Below are 13,305 nucleotides of genomic sequence, written 5' to 3' on the forward strand. Positions count from 1 at the left end.
AAAACCAGATAAAGACAGGAGACAGAAGGGGAAATGGGAAAATGTGGGAAGGAAAAAAGAGAATTGTATTTAATTAACACGTGTTGATACCTTTCATCAGAGGGAAGTAGATGCAGGGCAGTCAGGCCAGTTAGGGCTACAGCATGGAGATATAGAGGGGCAATGCCTTTTTCCCTCTCATTTTTAAAACACCCTTCAAGCTTTTTTAGCCTAGGACGAGCATAATGAGGGCCAGAAGAAAATGTTTAAAACATGTAATGTGTGTTTGAAAGTGAAATGCAGATACTAGCAGCAGCCCCTCCTGAGGAGATCCCCATCAAGCGTGGCAGGCACTGACATCCCTAAATCGTTCTGAATTCTAACCTCTGCTTCCTGCACTTGCAGTGTTTACCCTTATTGTGGCATATTTTACAGAAAAAAAGGCCAGCTGGGGTTGTTAGGCTGCTTTGTAGGGCTGCAGAAGGTTGCAAACAATCCTAACACTCGATAGTCTGTCTCTGCTGGGGAGACCCATCTCTGTGGTGACAAGGTGTGTCAGTGTGAACCAAACAGAAAGCTATCAGATGTGGGAAGCCATCATGAAATGGACTCTTTTCCCTCCATTTTTAAGCTCATATTTTCATGTCAGAAGTCTAGCATTGGTGTGGTCAATACTTCAAAGGGTTTTCCATAGGCAGCTTTAATAAGTAATAATTTAAAATGTGAATTGCAAGCTCTTCAATGACCATGAGCTGGGGAGCAAATTTTGTGCTGAAATATGTTACAGTAAGAGTCTCACTGTGCTCTTGGAGAGGGGCCACCAGGGACAAATCCTGGACAGGTTTTGCTGAGCATGAGTTACCTTTGACTTCCAAGGGGCAATGGCCAGGAGAAGGTTAGTTTTTACAGGTTTAAATGGAAAGATCTGTTTTTATCATCCATCAAGCCTGAGAGTCTTACACTTTTCTTTCTTTTTTTTTTTTTAATTTTGAAGGCTCAGAGGACTTAGGCTCGCTGGTCCCTGCTCCAGGCTACAGCAGCCAGTGGAAGCACCAACACCAGCATTGCAATGGTAAGCCCTTGTAATGGTAGGTGAAGTCTCCTGATCGGCACAGCGGAAATCCATAGGACACTGGAACCTCTTCTTCCTTGGGGCAAGAGGAAGTTGCCATCCACAGCATCTGAAATATTTCTGACATGCAACCCAAATATAATAAAGGTGTGAAGACTAGAAATGGGAAACACCTACCACAGCTCCAACAGCCAAAGCAAACAGAAAAGAGCTGAGTAGTTATGGTTTCAAAAGAGCCTGTTCCTCAGTCCTTTTTGTATTTCACTGGCATCCTCACGCACCCTGGCCCATGTACATAGAAAACCCCAAATGGGGTTTAAAATTAGGAAAAGAAGAGAAAACCAAAAATTCTGAGGGTCAGAGATGACTTCCTGGCCATAGATTCTGTACTACCTTAACATGTTTTGTTTTACTTGTTGCTTTTCTCTATGTTTGTTTGATTTGGGAGGGGGAGTTGTTTTGGTTTTCCTCCTTTCCTATTCTTTTGTCTCAACTTATCCAAAGTACCAAACAAAACATCAGATAATCAATTTTGTTCTACTCTTATTTTATAGAACACTGAGAGGAGCTGTAAATTTTTTGTTTTTTGGCTTCTCAATTTACTGCTAAAAGAGAAAATACACAGAATTAATGTGGGCAATTATGTGATTTTTCCAGCAGTGTCATAATCATCAGGGAGACTATTACTGATGCTTGATTAAATAGCTCAAATTTACAGTGATTCATTATTTTCTGAGAAAATCTAAACAAATGGATTCTATCTTTACTACTCTCTCTATATTTCTATCAGTAACCTCTTTGCTACATTTACATCTTGAAAAAAAAAAATGAAAGAAGTTTAAGTTAATCTTGTTACGTTAATCTAGAACACTAGAAGGATGATGCTTGTGGATTTGTCTACTCTCTTAAGAAATTGAAATGTGATCTGTTTGGCAACCATGTACACACCACCTAAAATCTACCCATGTGCTCTTTGTTGCCAAGAACTGAATGAATGAAGGAGAAAAAAGTGGTCTCTCCCAGAGGCGCTGGCAGTGCAAGCACCACAGACCTCTGCCTTCTCTCCCTACCTGCCCACATCCGCAGATATGTGCGTGCACATACCCTGCTGCTCGCATCTTTTGTCAGAGCCCCTGCTACAGGACAGCCAGTTTGTCTAAAAATTACTTTTCAAATAATTCGGGTACCTCATTTTTTGCATTATCTATTTAACTCCAGGTTCAAAGGTTGCCGAGGACTGAAGCCTCTGAAGTCATCATGTTTATCTCATGGCATTCATTTAGCGAACAAAAAAGGCACCCAGATTGCATTTGGATGCAGGTTTGGAAATAGGAAGTTTTCTTTAACTCGATTTTAATAGAATCGTGCAGGTTTCCCTAACTTTGAACTCCATGTGGAGCTGTAAAAATCATGCTTTGCTTTAAAAGTTCCCTGGTCTCTCAGCCCCAACCCTTTCTGGTGCATACTGGCATCTCAAACCAGCAAGTACTTGAACACTAGGGGGCTGATCCAGTGAAGCATTGCTGTAAATGTTCGATTTCAAGTCTTGTTGAGGACCAGTCCCTGAAAACATAAAGCTAATCACACATTGGACTGCTTTGTTGGATTGAGACCAGGGCACAAGGTCTTGGAGATGGACATGTCCGTGCTGTGCTGACAAACATCCCACCTGGCAGTGAATCTGGCTTCCCTCACAGCTCCATGCTCCACTTGGCTATTTTAGGACAGGTTAGGTACTGGGGCTGGGCAGAGGGGGGTGGTTTATTATGTGAAAAAAGGTCAGAAGTTTGCCTGCTTTGCTCAAACCAGCCAAATCTGGTTTTAATCTATGAAAACACACCAAAACACCCTCTTGGAGAAAAAGGTATGTTGTGTTTTCCTGACCACTGTTTTCCCTGGTGGCAAGTTTCTCATTCAAAATTATATCCACAGCTTTGTTTATGGGACTTTGCAGAAGGATTTGTATGGGTTAGAGAGGGGAGGGAATACTCCCATGTGCAGAAACACAGAACCCATTAAAGCACGTGGGGCTCTGTTGATTCCCCTCCCCAGCTGCTACTAAGTTTATTTGCAGGCTGCAGCCTGGAAAAGGGGCCGTGGCCCATCTGCAGCACATATGTGGGAATTAATTTCCAGCATAGCCACAGGAGTGTGGGTCCAGCAGACCCTCCCCTAACCTCCTCTCAGATCCCCCTCCACGCTGACTTAATTGGAGCCAGAGCAGCCACCGAGTGCTGCAGCGTCACGGGGCAGGAGGGTCAGGGGCTCGGCTTTGCCGCTGGCTCTCCAAGGACCCCCGGCATTCCCTCCCTCCTGCCATAACCGTGGGGTTAAACAGCGCAGTGAGCCTGTGGGCCCCTAAAAGGGCGAGTGTCACCCCCGGAGCAAACCTGGCAGCATGCCGGGCACAGGGGCGGGAGATCAAAGAGGGCAAGGCTGCGCTGCTGCACTCATCTCCTGGGGCTGAGCCTTTTCCCTCTCCGGCAGCAGAGCTGACACTCGCTGCTCCATGGCAGCACATCGGGGGATGTTGTGGGCGAGAATCTTGGGAGGAAATATCAAAGCCCCGTGTTGAAACTCAGGCTGGGAAAGGAGATGGGATTGCATAAATTAGCTTTCGCTCCCATATTGTCTTCTGCACAGGAGGAACAAGTTCGTTTCTTTTTATGCTTTAGGCCTGCCTGGTAGATGTTGGGAAGGGTTGTCTTGGAGTGGGAAGTGAGAAGATATCATCTCTTTTAAACTTTTGTTAAAGGGAAAGGGACAAGTGTAAGAAAGTAGGAAAAAGGAGAGGTAACTGGAACTGCAATCAAAAGCATTTGTGAAGGGGTTCATCCTGAGAAGAAAAGACCTCAGGCTTTGGGGGCTCTTTACTCATTTGCAGCTATAGGAATAAGCATTAAAAGAAGCAGTAATTCTGTGGCTTAAGAGAATAACTAAACTAATGAAGGACACTTAGTCCTTCTTCAGTAGTATTAGTACAAAATGACTGTATAGGAAGTATGTGCAGGGCAAATGTCAGCAAGCAACCTAGCTCTACCCTCAAATGTTTTTTAGGCATTTTAGCAGTTTTATAAATACCCACTTCCATGTATATCTATCTGTTTTTCAGCTGAGTATCTGGCCCCCAGGGCCATCTCTGCCCAAAAGGTGAAGTTACATTTAATCTAAGCAGTGACCTCTGAATAAAAAATAACAAAATCACATGCTGAAGAAAAGGTGTGACGGTCACACTTTGACTTTAAGCTTTAGGTTTGTTTTGTTAACACTAACTTTCCTAGGGTCTCCTATTTTTCTTTTTCTTTTTTTTAATAAGTGAGTTTTCTTTTTTCTTTTCATAACAATTAATTTTCTCTCAGAAATTTTGACCAATAATTTCTTTTGATAAAATTCAAAGTATCTAGAGGCCATAAATTTGGCAAAAGTACTTTGCTTTCCTTAAATGTATGCATGGATACTGAGGTCCTGTTCATGGCTGTGGGAAGTGCTGCTGTGGCTCCACATACCACAGCATTTTCATGGGAGGGGTAAGCCCCTCTCCCACTGCTGTCTCAGCATGTTGGTATTCTAAAGAGAACTCCACAGACACCCATTTAAAACTCCCAGATGTGGAAAATGGGATGTGGTAGCTGCTGGGGACATCAGTTGCTGTTTCAGGCTGCTGCAGAGAGGAGCTGGGCTTTCCAAGTTGCCAGAAGGGCTTGCTGGGAGCTCCCCTCCCTCCTTCTCTCCTGCCTTCAGCTCGGTGGTTTCCTTACAACCCTCAGCTCCTCCTCGGTTCTTCCTCACCAGTTTTCCTTACCACCTTAAAAGAAAAGCACTAAGTATTTATTTAGGACTTGTATTTTTCCGAAATAGATGAAAGGGGAATGGTTTACCTTGGAGTCTGGGAGTTTTGCCTGTAAATAACCATCTGTAATACCTGTCCCTTAGCTGTAACAAACCAAGGTCTAGTCCTCTGGTCTTCAGAGAGAAAACCCTTATTCACTCTGCTGTTAGCCACCACCTGATTTATTTCTTTTCCATGGCTGTTAGTATTGAATCAAAGTTTGTTTCCGAGGCTGAGAGGAAAGATGGTTTTAGTATTGGCTCTAATCATGTATTTTTCGTCAAGCCACTGACACAAACGTTTATTTGCTCAAGGATCACCAGAGAAGTGGTTGAAAAGCACCTAAAGATTTTAATTGGAATTTTTTTCATGTTCAAGAATTCAGATGATCCTTGTATCAGACGTAAAGCCTTAAAATGCTGAATTGAAAATAAGGTAGGCAAAACCTTTCTTGTGGTATTTACAAAAACCATTGGTCAGGGCAAAATCTCCAGGGAAGCTGACTTCCCCTTGTAATTTTACCACTTTTCTGCTAAATTTGGGAACTAAAAGCAAAAGAAACACATTTTTTAGTTTTTAATTCAAAGTGGTCCAAAGCTAAGTAATTTGACTTTCTATTCACTACAGAGGAAAGTGCTACCAAGGTCTGGCGTTCACCCCAACCATAACTTGTGTGACAGCTACAATTTGTGCTTCTAGGATTCCACCTCAAGTAAATACTTGCTATTTGTATATATTTTTTGCAGAGATGATGGAGTCAAAATGACTGCTTCTGCTGTATGTATCTTGGAGCTGGATTTTTCTATGAGGTCTGTGGAAGCTTGTTACCTTGTTAAATGCCCAGCTTTCATTAAATCCACACCTGAAGGGTAAGTAAATGAATCCTGAATTTCACATTTGAAGGTATGTGTGCTTTTCATGGATTTATGCCAGCTAGATTTTAGATTTAAAGAAACATTGTCATAACTTTAACCACACTGTGGCTAGGCCAGACCTCAAAGATCTTGTTCCTAGGGCCACTGCCCTTTGAAGTGGCACCACTGACAGTTTTAGCTACTGTAGGTATTTATGAGGTACAAAATTATAAAGTAAACAGGCATAAAATGTTATTTTAACAGCATACAAGTATCACCAAGCTGATTATATTCTTGCGTTCCAAGCACTGGTTTACTCAATTTGATTTTTGTTTTCTCTCATCTCTTCTCTTTTTTTTCCTTTTCTCTTCTTTTTTTCCCCCTAAGAACCTGCCCTGAAGAAACACAGAAGCAGTATTTGCCAACTGCGATAGGAAATCTCTGACAGCTCAGATGTATTTGTTTACTATGAATTGAACTCACAGCTCTTAAGTAGTACTGTGTGTTTAGCCTGTTTACTCCCCAAAGTAGTTGGAGAATTATCTGTGCATTTTCCACATTGTTTTCAGTGTGCTGCTTTGTTTGATGGTGGTTTATTAATGATACTCGTGATTTATTACTGTCACCTTACTAGATTATTTGCAAATCGGTGACAAAGCACTATGTGGATCATGCCTTGTTAGTCATAAAAGCATTCAAGAAGCCATGAAAATCAGTTAAGCTTGAACCTATTGGATGAAAGAGCAGAGTGCTCTCTATTGATCAGTAGCCTTTAGATATGTATGAATAGTAGGACTTTTGGCTCTGTCAGATAGTGTTTTCCTTTGGATCTGATAAACTACACTCTTTTGTACCAGTGGTTTGAGATTTGACATAAAACATTCTTGTACTAGTATTTTGTTCAGTTCTAATAGTGGGGTGATCTTACATGACCAAGCCATATAATTGTTATAAGAAAAACTGATATTTGCACTTGCAACACAGTTTTGACCATTGAGTTAACACTGATCTGACTTTCATATGTGGCAGGAGATTGAGGGCTGGATTGCAAATGATGTGTAGAATATTTTTATAGCCTGTGTACATGACATATACAGTCTCTCTCATATGAATACACACATGCAGATTTGGATTCGTAGCTAATTTCTTTATTAATACAGATTTAATTCTGAATTTCTTATTGAACCAGGCAAGTATATAAGAATAAGTCCACATTTTTTGTTGGTTTGAAGGGTACTGTGCTTCTATTTACAATATCAGGACTCGATTTCTTCCTTTCTTTGCAGCTTGTACAGTCCTTTACGCAAAACCAGAGCTGGGTTGTAGGTAAAAAGTTACTATTTTAATTGGATGAAGTTGAAGGCAGAGCTTGTGATGCAGCAGACCCCAAGTCTTACATTCTCTCAAGGATATCCCCATTAATACTTATAGTCAGATGCTTTGGAGGTGTTCACTAGGATATTCCTCTGGATTAGAGTTGCTTTCTCCTTCCATCCACTCCTGTCCCTTGTAAGAAAAATAATCAGAAGAATGAGCCCAGTAGCCTATTTTATTAACAGAATTAGGGACAATTTTCAGCATCTTTTTTCTTTTTCTTTTCGTAGATGATTTCTAATGCTCCCTTCAGTGTTTGCTCAGGTTATTGGTGTTTGAATTAGTTCCTCTCAAATGAGCCTGATTTAGGCAATAGGAGCCATAACCCAGAGGTTATGGGGACTGCCTGGCATCACAAAAGAACAGCGACAATAACTGGAACATCAGCAGTGCCCTGGTGTGTAAAATGAGGAAAAAGTTCCACTGAGTTCAATATAAGATTTCTTAGCTGTGCTTGCAGTTACAGGCGAAATGCAGTCACACTTCCATCGAACACTCAAAGAAGAAGCAGTGTTTGGTAAAATCTTTGTTCCAGTGGTTTTTGCCTTTTATGCACAAAAGGATTCACTTCCCTACTCCTCCTAAAGACAACAGCTATGAAGGCTGAGAGCTGAATTTAAAAACTACAAATAGCAGTAGAAATACAGTAAGCACAGTTTTCTCTGTCTGGAAAGGCTTGGGGACAAGGAAAAGGAAGCTTTTATAAGTCTTTACTTAAAGATACTGTTTTTCAGTCTCTCTGGAACATCTGTTTTGTGATTGACTCTGGAGACCCCAGTAGCAACAGTTGTTCTCTTCCAGCCAAACGCCTCAGTGGGTTAACCAGCAGTGACAATTTTGGCACCCAAATAAAAACTGTTTGCTAAGGTGGATGAACTGTGTCTTGTCTGTTGGTTTAGCTACTGAATTCAGGATACAATACCTTCAGTTGATATTTTGACTCTAAGTCTTTTCAGTTACTTCTGTATGAATTAATATAATTAATTCTTGGATTAAGCTGATTCAAAAGCTCTCTTGGCAACACTGTGACGACCTAAATGGCAAATGAAAAGGCTCAAAGCTTAGCAACATCTGCAGTACATTAAGAAAGTTTTTTGAGCTCTAAGACATGACCCAAGTGCCAGCATCCTTGCAGAATGTCTTTCACTGCAGCCTGGTTTTGCTCTGGTCTTTCTCAGAGCTGGCTTAAAGGGCAAGTAGTCTCTAATGACCACATTAATTGACACAACAGAATAGATTAAGGAGGGGGAAGTGATTACCATCTCAAATCACTAATTTCTATGTAAATTTTTACATTAAATGAATCATAGTCTAAATCATTTAATAAACGTTTCTTATTCTATGAAGGCAACCATTATTAAGTTATAAAATTACAGAAGTCTGGCTGAAACTTTCTAGCTACAAAATATTTTGAGGTTAAAGCAAATAATTTCTTGTGACTGCAGAAATTCTGATAAAAAGCTCTCTCTGCCTGCTGTCAAAAAAAAGCAGAGTCACTGCACTTTAAATATCATCCCATCATTTAAATCTTTAATAATAATTTCATTTTCTGTGGACAGTACTGAAATATTGTCAATACCTAGATGAATCAAATAATGATGCCGCCATCCAATCATGTTTTGAATGAAAAAGGAGAGATCATAGTATAACTTGCCACAGAAACCAGGTAAACTGGGCTGAAACACAGTTTGATCAGGAAAGCCTTCCATTCATTTTCTTGCAACCTTCAAAGTATCTGTAATCTTATATCCTCACCTACCCAGAAGAATTTAATCTCTGTGGCAATTTCAGAGAAAATGCGTGTGTGCAGCCCCTCTCATTTATATGTGACATACTCACATCCCGTTTGAAGACTCAGTCCATCCATGCTGCCTAGAAACAGTGAGGGGCAGCAGTGGATATTATTCTGTCCCTATTGAGTAAAATCCTACTCTGTGGCCTGTCCTGCAGGAAATAATACCCAAACAAACCAAAAGCAAAAAAAAATGGCAAAATAAAATCCAGAAAGAAAGAAAGAGTTTGTCTCTTCTTTTTCTCTATTAAATAGTGTCTTTTTATATCTTCACTTGGCTTTCACACCTGAATTCTAAAAAGATTTAGCCAATGGAGTATCTGTGGTTACCTGCTCTGTGTGACTTAGAAGTTTTAGTAAAATTGAAACTCAGAAGGCTTCTTACACATGGGACAGGGCTGCCACTGTTAGCAGTGTGACAAGACACAGCACATTGCTGGGCCTTTAATAATAAATAGTAGTGAGATTGACAGGAGAGATGCCTGACTTGAACACAGCTCTGTGGTTTGTGCAGCATAGACAGTAAAAGCTTCTAATGTAGCAGTGTGTGTAGTTGTTAGGAGATCAGTAACAGTCCAAGAAATTTACTTTACAGTTTCTCTCACTGAAAAAGTACATATACAGACACATAGCTTAAAAAGATTTATTACTCAGCATAACCTGATCTGGCACAAAAGTAGTATTTTCTACTAATGCACTAAATTATAGAGATAGAAACCAGTGTGTTTGAAGTAGAGTAAAATACAACAAAAATTGGAATAGTGCTTCCTGAGAACCAGAAAGATGAGCTTCAGATGTTATATCTCGTCTATTTTCTTAGTTCTTGATTTGAGGACAGTTCAAGGGTCTGACAGTCTTACTCTGGGATTAGTCAGAGGAAGACTCTCCTAAACTGCTCTGACCTTCTGTCTCTCTTACTCTTTGTGCCTCATGCAGGCTGCTTTTTATTCAGGGGTCTTTCTTGTACACCATCTATGGAGAACCAACACCACCTCTAATGATGGCTTTGATAATACTATTTTTAGTATTATTATTTGCTTACAGTAATATGGTAAAGTGAAAGTAGATTCTTGATCCTAGCCACCACTTCCCAAGGACTAGACTAAAGAGAAGACTTTTATTGTTGCAGTGAAAATCTCCCAGCACCAACTCAATTTGGTTAAGAAAAGAGTGCAAAAACATGAATGGGGTTGATTTCCTTAAGCAGTTCAGCCCCATGCTGATCACAGAATTTCAAAAACAAGCAAAAGCTCACCAGTATTCAAGTAGAGAGCAAACCAGCCTTTGTGAAATGGTATTTTCTTTGTATAACACTGAGAAATAATTCCATCCATAAAACATTTACAAGAGATATGAGACTGTAAAAGAGCTCTTGAATCTTTGAATCCAAACCTCGCTATTATGTGATTCCATGAGTAAAAAATATGTTAATAATGCAAATTCTACATGAACCTATGAAGCTCCATCTTAAAATTAGGGTTACTCTTCTTGTGCTCTATTCCAGGATCCCACTTTACTGAAGATTAGGTACAATCCTATCACTAAATTTTTTGTCATACTGAACATTTTTATCATATTTTTATGGTTTTCAACACAGAAGAGGAACCCCCCAAATACAACGTAGCCATGACACAAAGTAACGATTACGTCCATTAGAAAAGACATTTGCGTTGTTGACATTGGAAAGGAGAGTGCAATCTTCAGACATCCACGCCAATATTTTGGGTAAAAACATTTTTATTTAAAGGCAAACTAGCGCTGAGCTTGCTTTATTTTTGATTTTCTTTCCCAAATAGAAAGTTCCAAAAAGGAGGCCAAATGAGTGCTATAAATTATTTTATAAGATGACTGTAGGTTGTATATTGCAAAACAACTAAACCAAGCAAACCAGAAAGCTCTGGTATTAAGCAGAAGAAAAACCCATTCCAGATGGTAAAGAGCTCAAGAGTCAGAGCTGCCCAGAGTCCAGAATGCTCTGTCAAAATTAGGTTATATTAGTGTAGTCTTGAAAAGGAGGTTTGGAAAAGAGGCAGAGTTAAAACAGGAATTAAACTGTGTTTGACAGGCTAAATGGAATACATTTCCTAGCTCCAAATGGCTGCACGGTACTCCTGTAATGGGTGTTTTGCTCAAAGCATAATGAGAAGAGGGAAAATTATTTCATTTATCCAGACTATAATCAATCACTTCCAGGAAAAGAAGTCTTTCATCATTTCCCAACAGCAATAGGAGTTGTTAAGTATATTATAGGTGTACAAATTGCTTTATGAAAGAAAAAATGAAAAGTTATTAGCAAAACAAGATGCACCAAATTAATCTGTAAATTTTATAACTATTCAGAGTCATTCTGCCGTCTTTGTGCCTCAATACATGCTTTTTTTCTTTATTATCTCCAAAGTGCCAATAGTCATAAAAGCATTAAAGCAATAGAAAGGATAGAGAAGTCTCAGAAGAAAAGGAATTTTTTCATCTGGCAACATGTCCAGCACCAAACCCATAAAGACCTTTCCTGATACTTTTAGGACTGCAAAAATATACTGAGTTTTGCCAGATTACTTGCTTCTGATGGAAATTCCCTAGCGCTACTGGTGATTTCTGGACAGTGATAGAAATGATTAGATGAAGTGATCAAGTAGGAAAATTATTAGAAAATATTCTGCACAACTATAATATCCAAGAATTTCTCAGTGCTTAAATTTGTATTGCCTTATCTAGTCATGAGAATAACATCACTCCCAAATTTAAAGAGCAGGAAAGCTGAATCAGAAGAAAGTCAGTCTTGTTCTCCTTGAAGTCAACACTATAATTCCTGGACACCAACTCTGATATATAGAATGCAAGACCAAACCCAGAATATTACGGATTTGATTTTGCATGCCAATGTGTACTTGATTAAAAAAAAAAAGAGAGATATTATCCTTTGTTTCCTAAGTGTGCTGCATGCTTTGAAAGACATCTTACTAAGGGAGTACAAGAACAGATTCAGTGTTTCTATCTTTCCTAGAACCTGCAGGGTCTTGGACAGATGAGCCCAAACCAATGTCCCCAAGTAAAAAAAAAATTCCACAAACCAAGGAAAGCCAGGAAATTAGTGGCTGCACTAATTATCAGCTTCCAGGAGTCATTTGACATCCAGGAATTTCCTACAGGCAATATTGTGTCTAAACCCAGAGCTCTGATGCTTTGCAGGCTCTCTGGAAGGCCCCTTGCACAGGTTGCTATCAGGTAAATTTCTTAATTGAAGCAGCAGTGGATGGATCAGTCTCAGCTGTGCTCCTGAACGTGCCCATACAGTGCTCTCCTGCTTTGCAGATGTCAGCAAAGTCGTCTCTCGTGATACTATTCTACTTTCAGTGCCACCTGAATCACTCTGTTATCTAGGAAAAGCCTGTTCTTTAAAATACTGAGTTCAGAAGCAGACAGCTCTAAAGTGTAGGTTTAGGTATTATGTAGCTGCATGTCAGCTTTATGGACATAATCCCTCAGTTTTTACTGAGCTTTTTAATTTCACCTAAAAGAGAAGCCAGCTGAATTCTTCCAACCCCTTTTAATTCCCATCTCTGTGTGCAGCTTCACTTAATGTTTCTTATAACAAAAAGGCTTTTAAAGTTGATAAATGGCTGCAGAGATTTTGCTTTACTTTGTTGCTTTTCTATTTATTTAACCAAGAGCAGTTCTTTTGGTCCTGACCTCAGCCTTGTCAAATAGACTGTGTTTGTCAAACTGCTCATGCTCCCATTAACTCCTAGCTGTTTCAGTTGTCAAATTTGATGAATGGCTCAAATGCTGCGAGCATCATTAAAAGCAGGGATACTAAGGAAAGTATTATGCTATCCTGAGTCCAAATACACACTATAAATAGGAAAATTCCAAGCAAAGAAAATCTTTTATTGCATAAAGGAAATTGCAAGTGGTTTAAACTAATCTCTTTTAATGCCATCTTTCATATGTGCAGGAGACAAGAAAAAGCTGCTCAGGTTTCATGGTTGGTATTATCTCTTTATAGTTAAAGAACATTAGTAGCTTTATAACCTTATTTATACAGAGTTCATGTAAGTGTTTGGGTCTGCTCGGGGGAAAAGGCCTGCTCAGCGGGAAAAAAAAGTGACAGAACTGTTCCCACAGTGCTCTGTAGGTCCGGAGGGTCTGTCCCTTCCCAAAGCAGAGCCTGCTGTTTCTGTAAGTCTGGGCTTTCCCTAAGTGAAATCACCCGCACAGCTCTCCTGCGGTTTCCCCGCAGGACGGGCAGGGTCCGGCGCTGTCCCTGGCCCTGCGCAGGGAGCGCAGCTGAGCTCTCCCCGAGGAGCTGCCCTGGAAGCAGCGAGCTCCGGCCGCCGGGGCCTGGCGCGGCTCCGCTCCCCAGCTCCGCTCCAGCGAGCCCCGAGCCGCAAAGGGCGGGGGACGG

General features: G+C 40.3%; 1 long non-coding RNA gene across 7 annotated transcripts in view; it reads left to right on the forward strand.

The window, feature by feature from the left end:
* LOC108449228 overlaps nucleotides 1-13,305 on the forward strand; it is a 320,210-nt gene that overhangs the window by 289,086 nt on the left and 17,819 nt on the right. For 6 of the 7 annotated variants that reach the window (XR_001865358.1, XR_001865353.1, XR_001865354.1 and 3 more), the window contains 3 exons: nucleotides 974-1,051; nucleotides 2,270-2,371; nucleotides 5,627-5,749. This is a non-coding gene — a long non-coding RNA (uncharacterized LOC108449228). Of the gene's footprint in view, nucleotides 1-973; nucleotides 1,052-2,269; nucleotides 2,372-5,194; nucleotides 5,316-5,626; nucleotides 5,750-13,305 lie in introns of all 7 variants that reach the window. The other variant, XR_001865356.1, reaches the window with a different exon arrangement.

The sequence above is a fragment of the Corvus brachyrhynchos genome, unplaced genomic scaffold (genome assembly GCF_000691975.1).
Source record: "Corvus brachyrhynchos isolate BGI_N302 unplaced genomic scaffold, ASM69197v1 scaffold258, whole genome shotgun sequence".
Lineage (NCBI taxonomy): Eukaryota > Metazoa > Chordata > Aves > Passeriformes > Corvidae > Corvus > Corvus brachyrhynchos.